The 25024-nt window shown below is 44.1% G+C and overlaps 1 protein-coding gene across 1 annotated transcript in view; it reads left to right on the top strand.

The window, feature by feature from the left end:
- Window positions 1-25024, top strand: part of SLC26A9 (solute carrier family 26 member 9) — an 87703-nt gene that overhangs the window by 22728 nt on the left and 39951 nt on the right. The gene's annotated exons all lie outside the window — the stretch shown is intronic.

Genomic DNA, 25024 nt, shown 5'->3' with positions numbered 1-25024 from the left:
GGAAACCCTACTGAATATGGGGCATCGGCAAAAAAGGCTTAAATTTTCGTGGCAATATCGGAATTCAACCACTGATTGGCAAAGGTTTGCCTTCTCCGACGAGTCATGTTTTCTGCATCATAGATTGGATGGATGATGATGTGTCAAGCGAGAAACATCAGAGAACAAACACCCCACAACCGTTGCTGGAAGAATACGAGCTGGTGGTGGCAGCGTTATGGTTTGAGGAATTTTTTCGTGGCATTCTTTAAGCCTCCTTATCCATGTGGAACGCACTTCCAAATGATTTGAATATCCTTGCAGATCACATACAGTCATACATGCTGGTTGTCTTACCTGGGGCAGATGGGATCCTCGAGCAAGACAATGCGACATGTCAAATGGCTAGAAATGTTTGACATTGGTTGGAGGAGCATAACCAAGACTTCCAAGTAGTACCCTGGCTTCCTAATTTTCTAGACTTGAGCCCAACTGAGCATCCTCCTCCACATACCCTCCAACAGTCGTGGGATGCATTGCAGTCAGCATGGCTCCGAATGCCTGTGACAACCTACCACGACCTTATCAAGTCACTCCCAGCCTGTATAGCTGCTATCTATGCTGCTCACCTCTTTTACTATGGATATTAGTTGGTAGCACAAACCTGGTAGAATATTGCTCACTTATTTTGGTTGTGTGCTATGACCAATAAACATAGACATTCACAATTACTATTATAGTTTGTACGAGGGGTGTTCAATAAGTTATGTACCCCAGCATGTTCTGAGCTAGCCTGTGTAGGTTGGGACATGTCTGGATATGCAACACAAACAGGAGCAGTTCAGTCAGATGAAAGCACTGGAAGTGACCGGATGGCAAGTTCAGTACAGGCAAGTTCAGTACAGTACAGGTTTGCAAAGAAAGTGAAGGATTTGGAGCTTTGTTCCATGATTAAATTCTTTACAAAGGAAGAATAGAAACCTAAAGAAATCCATGAAAGGATGATTGCTGTATATGGTGATGATCCACCTTCCTACAACCAAATAAAGTTTTGGACCAAGCAGTTTAAATGGGGTAGGGAATTAAATGAAGATGATGCCCTCCTTCATTACAATGCACCAGTTCACAAGTCTCGCAAATCACAAGCTGCTATGAGGGAACGTTACTTCATGGTGCTTAACCATTCACCCTACAGTTCAGACCAGTATTTTAAAAATAACAAGTTAACTTTATTCTGTGGTCTATGGATCATTGTGATTTCTGTTTTACTAAATCTGTATTTATGGCGTACTATGGCGTACTAGCAGGACGCTGGCGTGTCAATCACCTGTAAACTCCTGTGGTGATTGGATGGTATGGATACAGACTCTGAGCCTATGTGTTTGCAGTGACATTCATGTATGGCATGATGCTTTATGTTAAAGGGCATCTGTCAGCAGATTTGTAGCTATGAAGCTGTCTTCTCTGGGGCGGATGGGGTCTTCCAGCAAGACAATGGGAGAGGTTGGAAGAGCATGAACAATACGTCTAAGTCCTACCCTGGCCCCCTAATTCCCCAGACTTGAACACAATTGAGCATCTGTGGCACCACCTCAATCATTACGTTCACTCTGTGGAACTTCACCTACACATCCCCCAGCAGCTGTGGGATGCACTGAAGTCAGCATGGCTCCAGATACCTGTGACAACCTATCAGTAACTTCCAGCCTGTCTAGCTGCTGTCCATGCTGCACACAGTGGTTACTCTGGATATTAGCTGGTGGTCATAATAATGGGACTTGACTGTCTCTCTCATTTATTTACACATAAAAAGCTCTCACCCTTTTGCAATGCATAATATAATGTATGATTCTGTATATTTTAGGGTATATAGTATTGCAAGGGATGAGATCAGCCTGAGACAGATATCAGACAAATGTTCAGGTGTCTTGTTTTCTCTGCCATTGTCTGCATTTTACATAATTACTTCATCTGTTTGCAGAAGTCAGAATTTAATTTGCTGCGTATTTTACTTTGTTTGCTCTCAGTGTTTATTTTTAGCATTTTCCTTTATGCCAATACTTTAAGAGCAGATTTACACAGTGATCATATGGGCTAGAACATGTACAAAGTATAGCTGAAAATATGACTGTGCACTGAATAAACGATAGCTGACAATAACAGATGAATCAGACTGCTAAATGGAATTATCTGTCTTACAATTTTTTATATGAAATACATACGGTATGTATTTTACTGAAAACTGGGATGAGACTTAATAAGAGCTTAACATTCATGAAATGTCATGGACTTTACTTTTAACTATTTTTATTATGCATTCATATATGCATTGATATTGGTCAGCTCCTAATATTATATATACCTCCTCAGGGCAATCATATGGTTAAAACTGTAAAATGCTTATGTAACATAAAAGAAGTTGTGCCAAGTTTTAAAGTTCCTTATCTACAGTTATTTCTGGCGCTACCATAGAGAATGAATAGAGCAGCAGGGTTTATGTATGACTCTCCACTTCGTCAGATAAGGCAAACGAGACCCCCATTCTGAGGATCAGTGGGGGGTCCCAGAGGTAAGACCCCCAGTGATCAGTTAGCTATCCTCTATCCTGTGGATAGGGCATAACCTAAAAAAATTCTCATAAATTAAACTATTACTCTAAGAAGTTAATTTCTTCAGACTACAGATATTGAGGACAGGTCATCAATAACAGATTGGTGGATGTTTGACACTCAGCACATGCAACAATCATCTGTTTCGGGCTGCCGCAATGCCGGTGACTAACAGGGTGCATAGCGGAAGCAGAAGGCTCCTTACATTGTGTATTTTCTAGCACCAGCATAATAAAGCCAGCTCCCATTCACTTGAATGGAAGATGAGGTACAGTACCCCAGAGCGGCAACAGTGTACCAAGCTGTCTGCCTCCAGCTCTGTACACTGCATAGTTTCCAGTACTGTGGCAGCCCAAAACAGCTCGTCTGTGGGGGTGCTGGGTTTTGAACCCCACCGATCCAATATTTGTGCCCTATCCAGTTAGGCCTACAGTGGCATGCAAAGCTTTGGGCACCCTTGGTCAAAATTACTGTTACTGTGAACAGTTAAGCAAGTTGAAGTTGAAATAATATCCAAAAGGCATAAATGTAAAGATAACACATAGATTTTCATCCATTCTTCCTTTCAAAAGTCTTTCAGTTCTGTGAGATTCCTGGGCCAGCTTCCATGCACCGCTCCTTTGAGGTCTATCCACAGAGTTTCAATGATGTTCAGATCAGGGGACTGTGAGGGCCATGGTAAAACCTTCAACTTGCGCCGTTTAAGGTAGTGTATTGTGGATTTTGAGGATTGTGTGTTTCGGATCATTATTAGAGATGAGCGAATTTCTCAAAAATTTGATTCGGTCGGTTCGCCGAATTTTCCAAAAAGATTAGATCCAAATTTATTCTTGGAGAGTCACGTTAAAAACAGCTATTTCCTGGCTGCAGAGAGCCTTTATAGTGGTGCAGAACACTGTGCCTTGGAGAAACACGTATAGGGAGTCTGCTGTGGTAATGAAATAATACTGTGAGTCAGTATGACACAAAGATAACAGACGTAACTCTTAGAATCACTGCACACTTCACTTATTTGGGCAGTTATGGGGCCAAAACTGACCAAATAACTAAATTGTGAACTGAGCCTTATAGGCCAATGTTAGCACCAGGTATAAAGAACCATGCTGAGGCCCAAGATCCTACTATAGAGTGAAAGAGCGCACTCCTTTTACACACAGATTTCTACAGAACCTGTTCTAATAAACGCTTATACAAGTAGAGCCCCCCCTGACAGAGGGGAGAGGGTGTCAGCAGTAAGTTTGTGTTGACGTCACAGATTATTTTGCCCTTCCTCTGATCCATCAGAACAATAACCCCCTAAAAACAGATCCTGTCTGTTGAGCATCCGCCTTCACTCAGTCAGCATTTGGTCAGTAATCCATCAGTATTGCTAAAGCCCAAAAAAACAGGAGTGGATCCAAAACAGAGATGACACAAGAATGGAATATTTGCATGTCTTATGTGTTTTGTACCCACACCTGCTTTTGGTTACCAAATCATAAGCCAATTCTAATGCAAAATAGGGAGCATGTAATACAGGCCTTACGGCTGCTACACAGACAGGATCCGTTGTGCGTCTCATTTTTCCTTTCTTCTGACAGATCAGAAGAAGGGTCAAATAAATGATTATGTCAACCAGGTGGGGAGGGTGGGAACAGCATGGGAAGTCCACAGAGTAGCCCAATGACAGAGTGTTGAGGTGGCAGCAGCATAAGGAGGCCACAGAGTGGCCCAGTGACAGAGTGTTAAGGTAGCAGCAGCATGAGTAGACCACAGAGTAGTGAGGTGGCAGCAGCATGAGGAGACCACAGAGTGGCCCAGTGACAGAGTGTTGAGGTATTAGCAGCATGAAGAGACCACAGAGTGGTGATGTGGCAGCAGCATAACGAGACCACAGAGTGGTCAGGTGGCAGCAGCATAAGGAAACCACAAAGTGGCCCAGTGACACAGTGGGGAGGTGGCAGCAGCATGAGGAGACCACAGGGTGGCCCAATGACAAAGTGTTAAGGTGGGAGCAGCATGAGGAGACCACAGAGTGGCCCAATGACAAAGTGTTAAGGTGGGAGCAGCATGAGGAGACCACAGAGTGGTGATGTAGCAGCAGCATGAGGAGACCACAGAGTGGCCCAGTGACAGAATGAGGAGGTGGGATACAATACCAATACCAGCTGAAGATGGTGGGTGGCAGCAGGAGCACCTGGCATCAGGCAGGTGACAGCATCAGAATAGTAGCTGAAGCAGATAGCCAGAAGAAACAGGTCTCTTTTGACAAAGTTTAGATGTGGCACCATGGGTGAGCTAGTCTGATGCATCAGGCACTAATGTTTGAAAATCCTGGCTGATCCACGCCTGATTCATCTTCACAAAGGTCAGTTTCTCCACATTTTGGGTGGACAGGAGAGTTCTCCTTGGGATAACTATGGCCCCTGCCGCACTAAACACCCGCTCTGATGCCACATTGCTGGCAGGGCAGGAAAGCTTGTCCAGGGCAAACTCAGCCAGTTGCGGACATAAATCGAGTTTGGCTGCCCAGTAGTCCAGGGGATCTTTGATGTAGGATGGCAGGGTGCACTCCAAGTATGCCACAACCAGCTGGTTCAGATTTTGCTCTATGTCTAGCTGCTGCTGCTGGTGAGTAGTTTCTTTAGTAGGCGGGTGAAGAAAACTGCTCATCAGTGACTCTGTCCCCCCCCCCCAGCAGCCATGACAGTGGAACATGAGCGCAGAGTGCCCTTCTGGTCAGACCTGCGTGAAAATCGGCGATGGCACACATAGGCAGCGGCCAACTGACTACATGTCTCTATAGTAGTTCAGTTTGTCCTCTTTCTCAGCGGGTGTAAAAAAGGCCCCCATTTTGGACCAGTAGCGAGGGTCTAACATGGGAGCCAGTAGTCATCCCTGTGCCGAATGGTGACAATTCGGCTGTCACTACCCAAGCAACTGAGCATGCATCGAGCCATTTGCGCAAGTGACTCGGAGGGACTCCCTGCCTCCATCTTCACCATACAGCCACGGTGTGTCTAGGTCATCTGCCTCGTCTTCCTCATCGCCCTGTAGCTCCTCCGGCTGCTCCTGCTCCCCTTCTCTTGTCACCTGTGTAGAAAAAACAGCCATTTCTCTACGCATTGCTTTTGCTCAAATGTCCTCCTCCTCCTCTACTTCAGCTCCCACAGGGCTCGTGTGGCCATGAGATGTAGTCGCCATGCCTCCTGTCCCCTGGCCAGCCAGATTTAGCAGCGTCTGTTCTAGGACATGTATCAGTGGTATGACGTTGTTCATCCCGTAGTGCTGGTGACTGACAAATAAATTGGCCTCCTCAAAGGGCCTGAGCAAACGGCAGGTGTCATGCATGAGCTGCCACTGGCTAATATCGAAGTTACACAGGGGAGTACTTCTGTCCGCCTGAATGATCAAGAAATTGTTTATGGCCTTTCTCTGTTAAAACAATCGGTCCAACATATGGAGGGTGGAATTCCAACAGGTGAAAACGTTGCATATCAGCCTATGCTGGGGAACCACGTTCTGCCGCTGCAGCTCAAGGAGGGTATGCGTTGCAGTGTACGAGTTGTTAAAGTGCATGCAAAGTTTCCTGGCCATTTTGATGATGTCTTGCAGATGGGGTGAAGACTTCAGGAACCGCTTTACAACCAGATTGAACACATGCGCCATGCAGGGCGTATGCCTCAGCCCTCCTTGACTCAGCGCCGAAACCATGTTCTTCCCATTGTCGGTCACCATGGTTACGATTTTGAGTTGTCGAGGAGAAAGCCAGGATTCAATTTCTTGACGAAAGACGCAGAGCAGTTCCTCCCCTGTGTGACTCCGTTCGCCCAGGCAAACTAGATGCAGAACAGCCTGACACTGCCATGCCCTGCATATGTGGTATGCTGGAGGAGCACTGTGAATTGTCTCTGCAGTGGAGGCTGAGGACATGGTGGAGGATGAGGAGTCAGAGGCGGACATTGTCGTAGGACCAACGGCGTGAGAACGTGGAGGCGGAATCAACGTCACCTGGTCAAGTTGCTGGTGTGATATAGCAGGCTTGATTAAAACTGTAAAAAAACTGATGTGCGCACCATAGGGTAATTCTGTGAGAACAATTGATAAAAGGTAATAAATTACAAGGCTCACCTTGCGAGGTTGTTCAAATGTAGGCACAACACTAATGAGGGCTTATCAGAAGGACCTGGACGCCTGGAAATGGCGATCTGCAGGCACGGGATCACAAGAGATCTTCTTGTTAGAGATGCCTGGAATCCCCAAGAAGACAAGTAGCAAAGAAAGCGAATACGTCCCACGGCGCAAGAAAACGTCAGCCAGTCTCCAGAATCAGGAATAAGATCTTTTATTGCAGCGATACAACGCGTTTTGGGGAATCACTCCCCTTCATCAGTACCTGTGGACGTATTTGCTTTCTTTGCTAAGTTGCTGGTGTGGCTGGCCAGGAACCACATTTTACCCAGTGTGCCATAAAGGACATAAATTGCCCTTGACCGTAGTTACAGCTCCACATGTCGGCGCTGCCGTGCACTTCGGCAGAAGACACCAACAGGCTGAAGGACTGGCCCACCTTCTGTTCTACATATGTGTGCAGGGTTGGTACCGCCTTTTTGTTAAATAAATGACGGCTTGGGACTCTCCACCTCAGCTCGGCACAAGCCATCAGTTCTCTGAAAGGTGCAGAGTCCACTACATGGAAAGGGAGGGTCTGCAGCACCAGCAACTTGGCCAAAGTGCACACATACTGTTGTGTCTTGGCAATCGCTTTGGTGATGGATTGCTGATGGAATGACTGACGAGGAGTAGGAGGACAAGGAGCAGGAGCATCAGGACCAGCAGATGATGGGAAGGACAGACAGCTCCCTTCGGCTGAGGTGATGGAGCCTTGACTGCATGAAATTGGGTGCCTGCCACTGGGTGATGCAGATGTTGCTGCGGCAGGCTGGACCACCACATCGGAGCCACGATTCTCCCAGGCCACTTTATGGTGATGTTGCATGTGTTGACTCAGGGCCGCGGTGCCAACATTAGCACCCTGGCCACGCTTCACCTTCTGACCACAAAACTGGCAAATGGCCATGTTCACCTCCTCTGGCGGCTTAACAAAATATTGCCACATCGTCAAGTATGGCATTTTACCGCCAACCCTCCACGCTTAATACCTGCTACCGCTGTATCTGTGGATCCCTGCACTGCTACTTTCCTGGCAGGTAGGCTCCTGCGAAGAGGGTGGTCTATCCCGGGCACGTTTGGCTCCCGACCTCCCACTGCTGCCACCCTGCTGACTCATGGCCAAGCTACCACCTTGCTGGCTCAGCCGCTGCCTCATGCGCAATCTGCCACCTTCTTCTCCTGATGATGATGATAGAGCCCCTTCTTCACCCAGCTCCTAAGTGCAATTGGCTACATCATCATCAGCAGCAGCTACTGTCTGCATGTCACTGATGTCCCCCTCAGGACCAGGAGCCTGACTGCTCACAACACCTGATCCCACGCGACATTCATCATCACTACTTGCCCACCAACCAGGGGAAGCGGCGAATGTCTCCTCCAGATCTTGGCTGGGCAGTAGCTGCTGACTGTCCTCTAGTAGCTCTTCCTCGCTGAAAAGTGGAGCCGAGCCTACGGCATATAATACATATAATACTTCTTGCGCTGAGGGAACAGAAAATGACAGAGGCAGGTTCAGGACAGGTGGGGACCAGGGCTGCTCCTGGGCCATGCCAACTAAGCATTGTGACGAAACCAACCTCGCCACAGTGTTTTGGAGGGGGCTGGTTGCCAGCCTCCTGCCTCAGGATTATGGCCCATACTAACTTTAAAGAAGACAGGCCGGCCGCACAGCTTAAATCTGTCTTTGGAATTGTATTTTGTTATGTGAGGGTACCCAGATGGCTAGTTTAATTGTATTTGTGTGGTCTGAGTGCCATTCGCCTAATGATATGCACTCAGACTTGAGCTATCTGGGAATATGTTAAATGTCTGTGTTTGCTGGGAGGGTGTGACATTGTGTGTTTAAATGGTGATTTCTGTCCTGTTGTCCCCACATGTGTATTGGCGATTTCCCTTTGTCCTGAGAGATAATTGGATTATTCCTCGGTTGTCTCTGGGGCAGAGAGGAGGAAACCATGATGCATTGTGGGGATGTGTTGTATCTGTTCTGTGTGTCGCAGTCTCCATTCTGGTCCCCTGGGGGCGTGTCCACCAGATGGGGACCTGCATAAATACGGGCGGGTAGCCCTCAATAAAGTGTTCCTGTTTTATCCTTCATCATGTTGAGACTGGTGTTTGGATAACTGATCAAACTGGGGGATTGCTATATGCTGAAGATTTGCTATACTCCCCTGGCATAACTACTAGCTCTTGTAAGAGCTGTTCCTGCTCTCTGGCTGTAGGAGAGGTTCACCCACTGGAGCCTGGAGCCTTGTAGTAGGTCCAGCGTGGGTGGAGGACGGTGAGACCCCAACCAAGCTACGGCGGTTCGTGGGGTCTGCAGTGCGTACGGTGTCAAGTGGAGTGCTTGGAGTCCTTGGAAAGCACTAGGAGCATCTAGCAACGGAGGCACTCAGTCGGGGTGCCAGGTGTTCCGTTACAAGCGTCGTGTCAGAGGAACCCACCGACTCTTGGCTGGGGGTGTCTGATGTCACTTGTGATGAGGTTGAAGACCGAGTCAACCATTAAAGCACTGCTGGGTTACTGGTCAAGACACGACCGTTAGATGACACTGGGAGCTCAGGCCTCTCGCTGCGACTCCTGCTGCTACCCCCCTTCTTCTGCTGCTACTTCTGCCTGCGACAGAAACATTTTGGCCACTGCCCGTTCCCGTTGAAGGGCTTGTCACCTATCTGTCTGACATACTGTATAATAAAAGAATTAAATTAAAAATTAAATAATACACCCCAAAAAAGGAAGGTAACTTCACCGCAGAATGGCAATTAAGATGTATTATTTTTCCTATTAATAAACCCCCCCAAAAAAATATAACAATCAAAATTCACTGCAGAACTGCTAATACGCTGTACGTATCTTTCCTATTAATGCACCCCGTAAATGGCTGTAGTGCAATGTAACTTCACCGCTGAACGGCAATTATGACATATTTTTTCCTTTTTCTTCCCCTTATTAATACCCCCCCCCCCCCAAAAAAAAAGTTAAACAATCAATGCAGAACAGCTAATAGGGCGTATGTATATTTCCTAATAATACACCCCGTAAATGGCTGTATTACACATAACTTGCACCCCAATAACAAGTAAGGTTTGCTGGAATTACTGAGTTATCATACAGTGCAAACAATCTAAAAGCAGCAGTATAACTGCAATTTGGATCCCCAATTAGTGCAGCAAGGTGTAATAGAATTGCTCCCCCAGGGAGAAAAAAAGGGAGGAGACACCCATTGAGAAACCCTAGCATCTCCTTCTCCCTGTTCCGATGCTGAGTATTAGCATACTGAGCGTGAGAAATACGGTGGGGAACAGCGGGGCGTAGGAGGCATATTTTAAAAAATTAAGCAGGGTGGCAGCATCAGCGGGCGGTACCCTGTAGGTACAGGTATATATCTTCCTTAATAAAATCGCATGAAAGGTCCCTTTAATTCTGGCACAGCACATAGGTACCCTATGCCCTGTACAGTTCTCCCCAAGGCACTCTATAGCACATTGGTACTCCTGTGCTGACGTACTATAGAGAGCCTTGGGCTAAGAGGAGCGGACTTAGGCAGGAGCCCACTCTGCTCAGTTAAATACTGGCATTGCACTACAGATCAGCGCTGTACGAGAATTATGATTTTTAGAAACTGTAAAATCCAGGACTTTGGGTTCTTTTTTGAGTAGGAAAACAGAAAAATTTATTAATAAACTACATTACAAAAATAATTTTTGGGCTATTTAGAACTGTTTAAATTAAAGTTATAAAAAGGTTTAATTTCTCTTTAACCTTGGGGTACACCACTTATAACCTGGGACCATTCAGAACAGCAATAATTGGCCACAACTCGCTGAACATGGTCCTTCAGCCATTTTTCAATCCATAGAAACTATACTGTCTAAGCCTACAGGTCTTATTTTACCTATTAAATGTCTATAAGGGACAATATTGAATGGCTTTGCAAAATTCAAGAACACTACATCCACAGCTGCCCCTCTGTCCAGGCTTCTACTCACCTCCTCATAAAAACAAATCACGTTACTCTGACAACTTCTGTCCTTGCTAAACCCATTCTGGCTATCACTTATGATACTAATAACATGATATACCCCTGTACAGTGGCGGAAATAATTATTTGACCCCTCACTGATTTTGTAAGTTTGTCCAATGACAAAGAAATGAAAAGTCTCAGAACAGTATCATTTCAATGGTAGGTTTATTGTAACAGTGGCAGATAGCACATCAAAAGGAAAATCGAAAAAATAACTTTAAATAAAAGATAGCAACTGATTTGCATTTCATTGAGTGAAATAAGTATTTGAACCCCTACCAACCATTAAGAGTTCTGGCTCCCACAGAGTGGTTAGACACTTCTACTCAATTAGTCACCCTCATTAAGGACACCTGTCTTAACTAGTCACCTGTATAAAAGACACCTGTCCACAGAATCAATCAATCAAGCAGACTCCAAACTCTCCAACATGGGAAAGACCAAAGAGCTGTCCAAGGATGTCAGAGACAAAATTGTAGACCTGCACAAGGCTGGAATGGGCTACAAAACCATTAGCAAGAAGCTGGGAGAGAAGGTGACAACTGTTGGTGCGATTGTTCGAAAATGGAAGGAGCACAAAATGACCATCAATCGACCTCGCTCTGGGGCTCCACGCAAGATCTCACCTCGTGGGGTGTCAATGGTTCTGAGAAAGGTGAAAAAGCATCCTAGAACTACACGGGAGGAGTTAGTTAATGACCTCAAATTAGCAGGGACCACAGTCACCAAGAAAACCATTGGAAACACATTACACCGCAATGGATTAAAATCCTGCAGGGCTCGCAAGGTCCCCCTGCTCAGGAAGGCACATGTGCAGGCCCGTCTGAAGTTTGCCAATGAACACCTGAATGATTCAGAGAGTGACTGGGAGAAGGTGCTGTGGTCTGATGAGACCAAAATAGAGCTCTTTGGCATTAACTCAACTCGCTGTGTTTGGAGGAAGAAAAATGCTGCCTATGACCCCCAAAACACCGTCCCCACCGTCAAGCATGGGGGTGGAAACATTTTGCTTTGGGGGTGTTTTTCTGCTAAGGGCACAGGACAACTTATTCGCATAAACGGGAAAATGGACGGAGCCATGTATCGTGAAATCCTGAGCGACAACCTCCTTCCCTCTGCCAGGAAACTGAAAATGGGTCGTGGATGGGTGTTCCAGCACGACAATGACCCAAAACATACAGCAAAGGCAACAAAGGAGTGGCTCAAGAAGAAGCACATTAAGGTCATGGAGTGGCCTAGTCAGTCTCCGGACCTTAATCCAATCGAAAACCTATGGAGGGAGCTCAAGCTCAGAGTTGCACAGAGACAGCCTCGAAACCTTAGGGATTTAGAGATGATCTGCAAAGAGGAGTGGACCAACATTCCTCCTAAAATGTGCGCAAACTTGGTCATCAATTACAAGAAACGTTTGACCTCTGTGCTTGCAAACAAGGGTTTTTCCACCAAGTATTAAGTCTTTTTTGGTTAGAGGGTTCAAATACTTATTTCACTCAATGAAATGCAAATCAGTTGCTATCTTTTATTTAAAGTTATTTTTTCGATTTTCCTTTTGATGTGCTATCTGCCACTGTTACAATAAACCTACCATTGAAATGATACTGTTCTGAGACTTTTCATTTCTTTGTCATTGGACAAACTTACAAAATCAGTGAGGGGTCAAATAATTATTTCCTCCACTGTATATAGTCTCTTATGAGTCCTTCACTAATTAAACATGGCACAGTAATTTGACTGCACTGCAAATAAATATGCAGCTTACAGAATCTCAACAGGCCTGTGCATCCAAATTAAAGATTGGGTGGACTATTTAAGAGACTACCCAGTTTATTCTTATAGATGCATTGGGTGGCAGAGAAGACTTCTAGGCACAGAGGCATGCCAGCCAGTATCCTCTTTCCCCAGCGACCTACCTTTTCAAAGTCTCTGCAGGGAATTCCATAATCAATTATGCTGAGCGGCTTGCTGCTGCCTGCCACTGTGTGGGAAGGTAGTATTTGCATGTAACTTTACATTGGGCCTCCAGTATTAATTTCTCTGGTGGGCCCTGGGCATCCCAGTCTGAAACTGACCCTATTTGAAGTTGACTTTGGAGCCAAATGCTCTAGGGTTCTAATTTTCATGACCTTCATGACAAAATATTAGATTGTATAGATGCCCTCTATGCAGTAACAAATTTACATCTCAAAAATTAGAAAATAAAGCAGAACATTGTGGTGCTCTTCTTACAACATGTAGCTCTTTTCCTCTCACTTTCACAGCACTTTACACCATATAAATGACAATAAGTTATATATGCAAGAAGAGAGAAAAGAGAGAGAGAGAGGTCAGCGCCTCATGTGTGATATTGTTGCAAATATTATTGTATATACGTATATAATTCAGTTACCAGAGACTGTTGTGAGGTAGTTACAACAGCTACACAGACTCCTGCTGGTATATATCCTGACCAGCACATGGGGGCTTGGCTGCAGCCTGGGTCCTGGCCTGCGCCGACGTTCCTGGTGCGCTCGGCTAATGGGGGGGAGGTTTACAGGCCCGGTCTCTCCTTTGGATCAGCGCGATAGGTCGCGCTTCTTTCAATTGTGCAGGTGTGGACACGCCCCCGTCTTGTGTCCGGGGCTCGCTGTGCGCTTGCGTGCTGTCCAGAACGGGCCATGATCTAGCATAGCAACAGGAGCGAGTGCTATATATTGCAGGGGAATAGCTGATACCTCAAATTAGGCTATAGCGTCTAGGGTAACTATATATGGGTGTTTGTATTTACAGTATACCTTAAGTAAGGCGTTTGGGGCTAAAAGAATGGTTAAAAACACCTCATTTTTGACAGTTATGAACATTATGACATATATATATATACCGGCATATATATATGGGACTGTAAGAATAAGTTATATAGGTGTAACCACTAATCATGGTTTTAAAACCTCAATAATCCCTTCATTAAGCACCATTCCAAAAGGGCAGCCTATCATGACTCCAGAGAACAAAAAAAAAACATATTTTCCACCATGCCTACCACTCCTCCCGAAATAAAGACACAGACACCAATTATCCTTTTGTTTGATGGAGGTCGGTCACAGCTTTATTTTCATACTGATTAACACTAGGGAAGAGCGAATTTCCGGTTATGAAATTTGTTTACGATTTGTTTACAGGTAAAGGGCGAATTGCGTTATGGATTCCGTTCCGTATCATGGACCATAAAGCAATTCTATGATGGAATGCATAACGGAATGCCTTTAGAGGCATTCCGTTATTCATTCCGTCATAATAGAAGTCTATGGGCTGCATAACGGATCCGTCCATTCCGTTATAGAATTGCGTTGTGGTTCGTGGTAACAGAATCCATAATGCAATTCACCCTTTTACCAGTAAACGAAGTGTGAACGAATTTCAAAATATGAAAGTCACTCAACTCTAACACCATTTAACACCATTACGCATATCTTAACGTAAAATATATATGTCCAGAAAGCCTGAAGTGGCATGCCAACCACCGAACTCCCAGTGGGCAACTCCACGCTCAGCTCCTTCCATTATCTCAAAACACCTGACCACCAGCTGTGACTTGTTACAGAAAACAGCTGCCTCTAAAACAGAGTAACAACAGCATTAACAAAACAGTACTGAACCAAAACATGAAAATTTAGGGGCTGGTGGATGGGACATTCCTTGGGAAAGCTGGAAAGAGGCTGATTCCCGCCAAGATTCTTGTAGGCAGGACTACCCCCAAAACAGATGGGGAGAACAGTAAAGGAAGCATCCCCAATCCAAGACACCAACATGGGCAAATGAGGTGGAAGGGAGAGAGGCAGAAGCATCCCTGGCACTGCGGACCCTCAACCACTCCCACCTCGTCTACGCATTTTTCATTTACTTTTTTCTAAAATGTTAACTCTAGGATCTTCAAAGCATAGTAGCCAACTTGTAATGGACGTGACAAGAAACGGATACAAATGCCATACACATTTTTAAATAATGGTTTTGAAGACATGAGTATTTAGCCGAGAGTCTCTCCTTTGCTATCAATTAGATTGTAAGCTTCTGTGCACAAAGGTTTTATTGTTCTGATGAGCACAGAAAATGTGCCAGGAATTGATACAGATAAAGTAGTGTTATTATTGTCATGCATCTTCTGTCATCAATCACATCAGCCAAACCCTGCGTGCCTCTACTACTCTGGTGCCAAACATAGGGAGTGCAGTCATTTCTGGAACTCGTGTATAGTGTGGAAAGCTGAGAGACACTGAGCTGTCATACACTGGCCAGATAACACAGGCAGGTGATTAGGTGTAGTGTACTTCTTGAAGAATTAGGACAAGAACATTGCATACAATGGGGTTCAGGGAGAGGTAAGACTTGTTGTGTTATATGGCCTATTATCTTTATAGCAAGACATTAATTTCATTGATCTCAACGTTAAAGCTCATATGTAAACTGAATACAGAGCTTGAATACTTCAAATCTTATAACATGATTTTGAGGCATTAGCACTATTTTCTCCAAGTTCTCCAAACAATGGCTCAATACCTACAAGTAGTTCATGGGCCACCTGCAGGTGGCTCCACAGCTGATAGCAACGACAGATATCATTGTACTTTACTGGGACCAGAGAAGTACTAGTATAAAAACGTTTCACCAAGACAATACCATACCATACTTGTTAGCACTATGTTTTAAGCCATATGATCTGTTCACACATGAAGGGATTTTCCAACAAAGGGAGCAATTATTTACCATATCAATCCCCTGGCACTCCTGTGCCAACTCATTCCCTGCTCTTCTGCTAGTCTTTATTCACCTGCCTCCAGTGATGTTGACATGACATGTGACTGCTGCAGCCATTCAATGTCCACAACAATGGCCTGAGTGGAGTTGAAACATCACTGCTACAGCCAGTGTTTCACAGCAGTGGCCACATGTCAACATGCCACGTCATCACTGGAGCCTGGTAACCAGATAATGACAGGGACCAGGGAGCCATGGGAACAACAGGAGATTTGTAAGATGAGCATTAGGGTATGTTCACACAAACTTTTTTGGCAGGGGTTTCAGTGTGGATTTGATGATGAAACCCGCACAGAATCTGTGCTATAACTTTCTCCTAAAGTTTTCAATGGGTGGCCGCACCACAGTTCATGCGGCTGAGGACTTTTCCTATGCGTTTTTTTAGACCATACTATTCTTGGGGCCGTTACCATGTGGACACATTGGAAAGGCACTCAATGGAGCTAAATCTAGTGAAGGACCCCACCATTCAAAACCCATAGAAGAAACCATGCCATGAGATATGTGGCAGAGTTTGACTCCTTTTGTTATTTTATACCAATATTAGATGTTTGAAAAAATATTGTATGATGTTGGAAAACCCATTTAATAGATTTTTTTTTTCAACAGCATCTGTCATGTTAGAAAGTGGCATGCAGTCTATTAATGGTTGGAAACTTCCAATGTAATATACAACTACATAGGAGGGAAATTATAAAACCACTTTCACCAGTTTTCTGGCATCAAAAGTCAAACATTTGTGCTCAAGTCCCACTTGGTCAATTTGTACCGTGCACTTTTCAAAAAACATTGATGGCACGGGGCTTGGGGTGGATGATGCAGGGCCAGACTTAGGGTACTTTCACACTTGCGTTGTTTGATTCCGGCAGGCAGTTCCGTTGCCTGAACTGACTGCCTGATCAGGCAAACTGTATGCAAACGGATGTCATTTTTTCTGACTGATCAGGCATTTTTCTGACTGATCAGGATCCTGATCAGTCAGAAAAATGCCTGATCAGTCAGAAAAATGCCTGATCAGTCAGAAAAATGCATTGCAATACCGGATCCGTTTTTCCGGTGTCATCAGGCAAAACGGATCCGTTTTTTTTTTTTTTTTTCATTTTTAAAGGTCTGCGCATGCGCAGACCGGAATGACGGATCCGGCATTCCGGTATTTTGAATGCCTGATCCGGCACTAATGCATTCCTATGGAAAAAAATGCCTGATCAGGCATTCAGGCAAGTCTTCAGTTTTTTTCGCCGGAGATAAAACCGTAGCATGCTACGGTTTTCTCTTTTGCCTGATCAGTCAAAACAACTGAACTGAAGACATCCTGATGCAAACTGAACAGATTACTCTCCATTCAGAATGCATGGGGATATGCCTGATCAGTTATTTTCCGGTATAGAGCCCCTGTGACGGAACTCTATGCCGGAAAAGAAAAACGCAAGTGTGAAAGTACCCTTAGGCTACTTTCACACTTGCGGCAGAGAGATCCGGCAAGCAGTTCCGTCTCCGGAACTGCCTGCCAGATCAGGCAAAATGTATGCTAACTGATGGCATTAGTAAGACTGATCAGGATCCTGATCAGTCTTAAAAATGCCTGATCAGTCGAAAAAAATGCATTGAAATGCCGGATCCGTCGTTCCGGTGTCATCCGGCAAAACGGATCCGGCATTTATTTTTTTCACCTTTTTTTCAGTCTGCGCATGCGCATAACAGAACGACGGATCCGGCATTCCGGTATTCTGGGAAAAAATGCCGGATCCGGTGTTCAGGCAAGTCTTCCGTTTTTTTCGCCGGAGATAAAACCGTAGCATGCTGCGGTTTTCTCTTTTGCCTGATCAGTCAAAACGACTGAACTGAAGACATCCTGATGCAAACTGAACGGATTACTCTCCATTCAGAATGCATGGGGATAAAACTGATCAGTTCTTTTCCGGTATAGAGCCCCTGTGACGGAACTCTATGCCGGAAAAGAAAAACGCAAGTGTGAAAGTACCCTTAGGCAGCCCAGCACATTTATTATAATTTATATCAGAACACTGGTGTAAATTATAATTGAAATCTATGCAGTGCTGCATCTGATGTCGGTGTTATGCTCTTGACTGCTGTTATCCCACTGCTCCCAGTGGGAACAGCTATCGGAATACTCACCATCCTGTTGTCATCAAGCAGTTTGTATCCACCAAGATCCTCCTGTGACTTCTCGATGGACATGGTCGCTAAAGTGCTGTTCCACTGTGGCCCAGTGTCCTGCTAGACCAGAATGGCCTTTTCATTCTGTCTGCAGCCTCCTTTCTAGGGAGTACATGCCCTTTAAGAGGGCAAGAGGACTGTGAGTGCACTACCCCAACTGTTTCCAGCCTGTGGCAGCCTTCTATTGGGTATATAAAGCATCATCATTCCTAAGAAATAGGCTCTAGTAGATAGTTCCTGCAAAGGTGCACAACTGTGCTATTTTGAGCTTCTATGTACTAACTCTTGTCTGCTGTCCATATTTAACCCTTATCTGCCTAACCTGACCTCCATCTGTCTCTCAGATTGCACAAACATTGCCTGACCTGACCTTGGCTTGTTTCCTGACTACGGTTCTGCTTTATCCCTCGGTGCTCCACACTGGTGTCCACCGATCCCCATGGGTCAGCAGTCACTGAACAGAGACTACTGCAAGAGGTAGTGGTCTGGTGTTTCCCTGTAGTCAAGATCCCTGTATCGGGGTTAAAGTCTGAAGACCAGGGGCCACCAGGACAATGCCCTTAGGAGTAGCCCCAAGTGAAATCTGTTCAGTGACACATCGGATCTACATCAGCTTCCGTAACAGCCAGAGGGACAAAGATTGTCCAAACTGTTCACAAGGAAGAGTCACACTATAGGATTATGTCCAAAGATTGTCCTACAATGAAACAACATTTAGATTTTCTCCCAGATCAGTATTTGTTTGCAAATTACGGACAATAAGCCATCCCCAAAGGAACAAGTCTTATGTTTTAATCTTCTCATACTACCTCTAATCCTGTCTGCGTTATTTTAGATGTCAGCCAACATACTTCCTTCTATTGATTGCTAGAGTGCCCTACCTCAAAAGTAATGTGCACGCCTGTTAGTTGTTGGCTGATCTTTACCTGGGTTGACAACTGTGAAATCACTTGTGTCTTCAGTTACAATAAAAATAGAAACATGCCTTCCGATTTGATTATAAAAGAATACAAAGCTTTAGTGTAAATAAAGTACAAATACCCTCTGCTGCAATAACTTTAGGCCACATCCCCATCATCCTGCTACGCTACATAATACTATAAAGACAACTAACTTACAACATAATCATGAGAATTACAATTACATTTGTATTCGGGCCTCTAGTCTACCATGCTTACTACACTACTTCATAAACTTCTGTGATGGCTTCTGAGGTCGTCCTCTGTTCATATTTGAGGTTTTGAAGGCGATCCAAGCAGAGACTGTTGATGTGCAGGTATTTCCTGTATATATAGGAGCATAGGCAGATCTGTTGGGCTGCAAGTTACAGTGGTCTATTAGGTCTATCAGCAAGTTGAGCAGGTTGTCAGTTTGACAGTGAACAAGAACGTCCAGCTCAGCTAAAGGCAACATCATGGATCACTGTTATATGGTTTCACAATGGTTCCACAATGCTGCAGCTACATAAATCTATAGACATGTACTATAACTCCATCAGCATATGATTTTATGCAGATGTATATGGAGGTTTTATTTTTGTATGGATTCATACAGAATCTGTAAAGAGGTGTTCTTCCTCAATAGTGTTACATCTACAGTAGAGTATGCATTACATTGCTTCTAGGAGAAAATAGGGTGCTGTACAGGGGTACCATATGGTGACACATTGAATGCCTACAACTACATATGTATCTGCCGGGTCTTCCTGCGCTGCTGTTCAGGCTGTGTGCACATGTTCTTGATGTGTGCATGGGGCTTTAGTCTAAGTATGGGTGCACATATAGCTTGTAGCACCAACAGGGAACCACTAATAATTATCAGCAAGTCACTGAAGACACCACCAGCTAGAAGAATAAAGTAGCATGCTAAGCTGGAAAGATGAGCAAATTTCACAAAATTCGTTTTGCTAGAATCGGTCCATATAAACCTGAAACGCCCCAATCGCCCTGAAAAGTCACGTATAGCACTCTGGGTTTTATATCCAACTGTATCCAACCCATTTCAAGCTCTTTAACACCAAGGCAGCATTAGTAATGTCCAACTGACAGCGACATACAGTCAGGTCCATAAATATTGGGACAGCGACACAATTCTAGCATTTTTGGCTCTATACACCACCACAATGGATTTGAAATGAAACGAACAAGATGTGCTTTAACTGCAGACGGTCAGCTCTAATTTGAGGGTATTTGCATCCAAATCAGGTGAACGGTGTAGAAATTACAACAGTTTGTATATGTGCCTCCCACTTGTTGAGGAACCAAAAGTAATGGGACAGAATAATAATCATAAATCAAACTTTCACTTTTCATTACTTGGTTGCAAATCCTTTGCAGTCAATTACAGCCTGAAGTCTGGAACGCATAGACATCACCAGACGCTGGGTTTCATCCCTGGTGATGCTCTGCTAGGCCTCTACTGCAACTATCTTCAGTTCCTGCTTGTTCTTGGGGCATTTTCCCTTCAGTTTTGTCTTCAGCAAGTGAAATGCATGCTCAATCGGATTCAGGTCAGGTGATTTGGCCATTGCATAACATTCCACTTGTTTCCCTTAAAAAACTCTTTGGTTGCTTTTGCAGTATGCTTTGGGTCATTGTCCATCTGCACTGTGAAGCGCCATCCAATGAGTTCTGAAGATTCGGCTGAATATGAGCAGATAATATTGCCTGAAACACTTCAGAATTCATCCTGCTGCTTTTGTCAGCAGTCACATCATCAATAATTACAAGAGAACCAGTTCCATTGGCAGCCATACATGCCCACGCCATGACACTACCACCACCATGCTTCACTGATGAGGTAGTATGCTTAAGATCATGAGCAGTTCCTTTTCTTCTCCATACTCTTCTCTTCCCATCACTCTGGTACAAGTTGATCTTGGTCTCATCTGTCCATAGGATGTTGTTCCAGAACTGTGAAGGCTTTTTTAGATGTCGTCTGGCAAACTCTAATCTGGCCTTCCTGGTTTTGAGGCTCACCAATGGTTTACATCTTGTGGTGAACCCTCTGTATTCACTCTGGTGAAGTCTTCTCTTGATTGTTGACTTTGACACACATACACCTACCTTCTGGATAGTGGTCTTGATCTGGCCAACTGTTGTGATGGGTGTTTTCTTCACCAGGGAAAGAATTCTTCGGTAATCCACTACAGTTGTTTTCCGTGGTCTTCCGGGTCTTTTGGTGCGTTCCTTCTTTTTAGAATGTTCCAAACAGTTGTTTTGGCTACGCTAAAGGTTTTTGCTATCTTTCTGATGGGGTTGTTTTGTTTTTTTCAGCCTGATGATGGCTTGCTTTACTGATAGTGACAGTTCTTTGGATCTCATCTTGAGAGTTGACAGCAACAGATTCCAAATGCAAATCGCACGCTTGAAATAAACCCTGGACCTTTTATCTGCTCACTGTAATTGGGATAATGAGGGAATAACATACACCTGGCCATGGAACAGCTGAGAAGCCAATTGTCCCATTACTTTTGGTTCGTAAACAAGTGGGAGGCACATATGCAAACTGTTATAATTCCTACACCATTCACCTGATTTGGATGTAAATACCCTCAAATTAAAGCTGACAGTCTGCAGTTAAAGCACAACTTGTTTGTTTCATTTCAAATCCATTGTGGTGGTGTACAGAGCCCAAAATGTTACAATTGTGTCTATGTCCCAATATTTATGAACCTGACTGTATATTGAAACGGGTAAACGTATACTAACTGGCACTAACAACATTTTTAGAAACACACTGCACTAACAGTTGTTTTTAAATTAAAAAACAGTCCAGAAATTATTCCTTTTTGGTGGCAGATGCCTTCTTCTCTGTCTTCTGATCTGCAAAATGTTGGCCACGTTTTGAACAATTCGTGTGGGTCGAATCACTACAGTTTCAGAGTCGCTGAGACTGAGTTGTGTAGAATCAATTCGATCATTTCAAATTAACAGGTTTCAAACTAAATGAAAATGTCTCTTTTGAACTCTGACTCCACATCAGCATCAGAAAGTAATTACTAGGCATGAGCGAATCGACTTCGGATGAAACATTCACTCATCCCTAGAAATTACAGTACTACTGCAAGAAGTCAAAGATATTTATTTTATTGGTACTGAGTACAGTTAAAATGGGGTTAATACCATGAAACCTAATCACATAAGCCCCGTACATATAAATGAAGCATAAAATGTTTTTTTTTATTACAAATAAACCATAACATAAAAATGCTGCATTGATTTTTATTCTCCTTTTTAGTCCAGTTTGTAGCAGCTATGTTCCAGTACTAACCAACCCTGTGCATACTACAGCTCTGTCACTTCATCCTGATAGGGAGTTAAACATACACACACACCCATGTACATAAACATAATAGGACATGCACAGTACCCTCTCAAAAACGTGAGCAAATACTGCCATTTTTTTTCCACATTGATATCCGTTTAGGATATGATGCAATCTGAGAAATTGAAAACTGTCCTAGCCTTCTCAAGCCTGTTTGCTCAGGCTGTTCGTAGAGACAGTCTGTGATTTTTCTGAAAGCAGCAGCTGATGTTCCCACTACGTCCTTTGTGTTTAGCTGACAATATACTAGAATACGTTGCAGGATGGCTTTGCTGCTGAGCCACTGCATGCCTGTTATGTGCATTACCGTTCTCTATTATAGAATCTAACTGTAACATATTTTGTGTCATATTTTAACAGTCATCTTTATGACTGTGTCACCCGTGCCCTTATTGCGGCCCGCAAACTTGAATGTGTCCGCAATCCCGAAGTGACGATGCGGAACAGAGGCACGGATCAGAAGCATTTTCTGTCCATGCTTCCACCTCTTTAAAAAGTAGTGCATGCACTACTTTTTTGCGGTGCAGACTGTCGGATGCGGATAGTGGACCCTTTTCAAGTGAATGGGTCCGTGTCCACAGACGAAGGGAACACGGTCTGTGCACGTGCATTGCAGACTGCATATTTTTATATATTGATCAAAAATAGAAAATTAGGCACACATGTAGGGACATTAGATCAGGAGATAAATCTTTCAAACCTAGAATTGTGCCTCCAATTGCGTTTGCCAAAAGATTTACCCAATAATGAGATGGCAACATTGAATATTCGACTATACAGTGAGTATATTATATGTTGCCATTTGAGGTAGAATGGGAATTTTTGTGGATGAAAACCCTTTTTCTGTCTTTTGCTTCTTGACGTATCAGGCTGATTTTCAAGTATGTTTCCGATTTTTGTCTTGCATGCACGCTCCAGATGTGGTGAGCTTTAGTTTAAGAGGTTGTCCAGCTTTGGCAGACTTTCTGGCTGCCCCCACGTCTCCCTTTACTTACCTGCTCCCTGTCGCTGGGTTCTAGCTTCTTCAGTCCACTGATGTGGTCTTAGTCCCTGCTTGTCAATTTCAGTAATGACTGGTTACAGCAGTGACGTATCCCCCAAGCAGAATATTACTGAGTCACATGCCGCATAGGGAACATGTCACTACTGCAGCCAGTCATTTTCTGCAGCGGTACACATGGTGCCCCTCTATAATGGAAGTTGATAAACCAAACCAGAATGCCAAGACTTTAGCAGTGGGCTGAAGAAACCAGAACCCAGTGATAGGAAACAGGGAAGTTCCCTCCATACATCTGGTGATGTGGTGCAGGCACCCTAAAAGACTGCCTAAGCTGGACAATAAGCACCTGCTAAGATAAAAAAAAAAGCCAGGGACAGTAGAAGAAGCTATAGTATGCATACCATGAAACTGCTAATCTGTTATGTCACATGGATGGCTGTAAGTCTCCACTATTGGTATCAACTGCAGTACTTTAGTCGAAGAATGGAAAAGTATCATAAAGTGGTAACTACACTACACAACATGTTAGGAATTTTCAGCATTGGTACATAGAATGTGGACAACCCCTTTCATTTTTTTATTTTTTTTTGCCGTTGGATGTAGCAACCCAAATTTTAAAAGGGTGTTGCTACGGAGGCTCATTTCCCTGGTGGCCTGCTATTGGCTGATATGTGTGACGGGGAGATGCAGCAGCAGCAGCCGTATCAGGAGAAAAGCGGGTGCCGGGGTGCTGGGTAAGTATAGCCTGTATGCTGTGCCCAAGCATTTCTGGGGGGCATTATAGGGGTTGGATAACCCCTTTAATTGCTCACATCAATAGTTGCCTTAAGTTAACTGTAAAAAGGTGCAAACCAGCAGAAAAGTTTATAGACTAAGCGCAGCAGCACCATCTATAGTAATTCAGGTCCACTGACTCACGGTGAATGTATGAGAGAGCTGAGAAGCAGTGCAGCCTCAGCTATAGCAGGGATCAGCAACCTTCAGCACTCCAGCTGCTGTGAAACTACAACTTCAAGCATACACACTTGGCTGTTCTTGTAACTCCTATAGAAGCAGGGATGCCAACCGTCCAGAAATTTGTGGACGGTTGGCAACTTTTTTTCTGAAAAAAAATAGATGTGTCTGTGATTTTTTTGAGACTGGTGGTATTTGACTAGATTATTTTGGTGGCAATTATTATAATTTTACAGCTCACAGTAAATGCTGGTAATGAGTTCTGATCAGTATATTGAGCTATAGACCTGTATTACTTATAATCTTCATAATTTATTATGGTTTTCCAATTTGTATGTAAAAAATGTTGGCTGTCCATGATTTTGGGACAGTTGTCCAGAAAAAAGAAAAATTCTGGTTGGCAAACCTGTATAGAGATGAAAGGAGGATTCTGGGAGTTGTAGTTTCAGAACAGCTGGGGTGCCAGAGGTTGCTGATCCCTGACCTATAGCATCTTCAGCACACAGGACAGGATTTTATCACAAAACAGGTGAGTTTTATGAACCTACATGCACACTGTACAATCACTCTCTCTTACTCACACACAGAGGGGCTGAGTTTGTGTAGTGTAATTTCAGAGTTTTTTTATTATTTCATTTATATTTGCACATCTATATTGTGTTTTTCTACTTTTCTAGTAGTAGGACCTATAAAACAAGTGGTAATGACACTGAATGATCCTGCTGGAACTACTGTGTCATCACTGTCTACTCCTCCCAGTTGCTGTAGTTCTTAGTGAACTAATCTTTGTCAGTAATGCAAACTACCCATCACTACTGTGAGCAGAGCATAGGGAGGAATATGACAAGTTCTCATGCGCTAGGGACAGTGTTGCTGCAAACTGTTAATAGGACAATATTGGAGAGGGAGAGTGAAGGGAGAGTGTAAGGAGAGTATAGGGAGACTGTAGGGAGAGTGTATCGCCATGTGCATCATTGTCAAGTGCACCGACATTCATAGCTAATCTGTTCTGTT

The sequence above is a fragment of the Bufo gargarizans genome, chromosome 3, assembly GCF_014858855.1.
Source record: "Bufo gargarizans isolate SCDJY-AF-19 chromosome 3, ASM1485885v1, whole genome shotgun sequence".
NCBI classification, from domain to species: Eukaryota; Metazoa; Chordata; class Amphibia; order Anura; family Bufonidae; genus Bufo; species Bufo gargarizans.
This window is presented reverse-complemented; position numbering and strand designations above follow the sequence as displayed.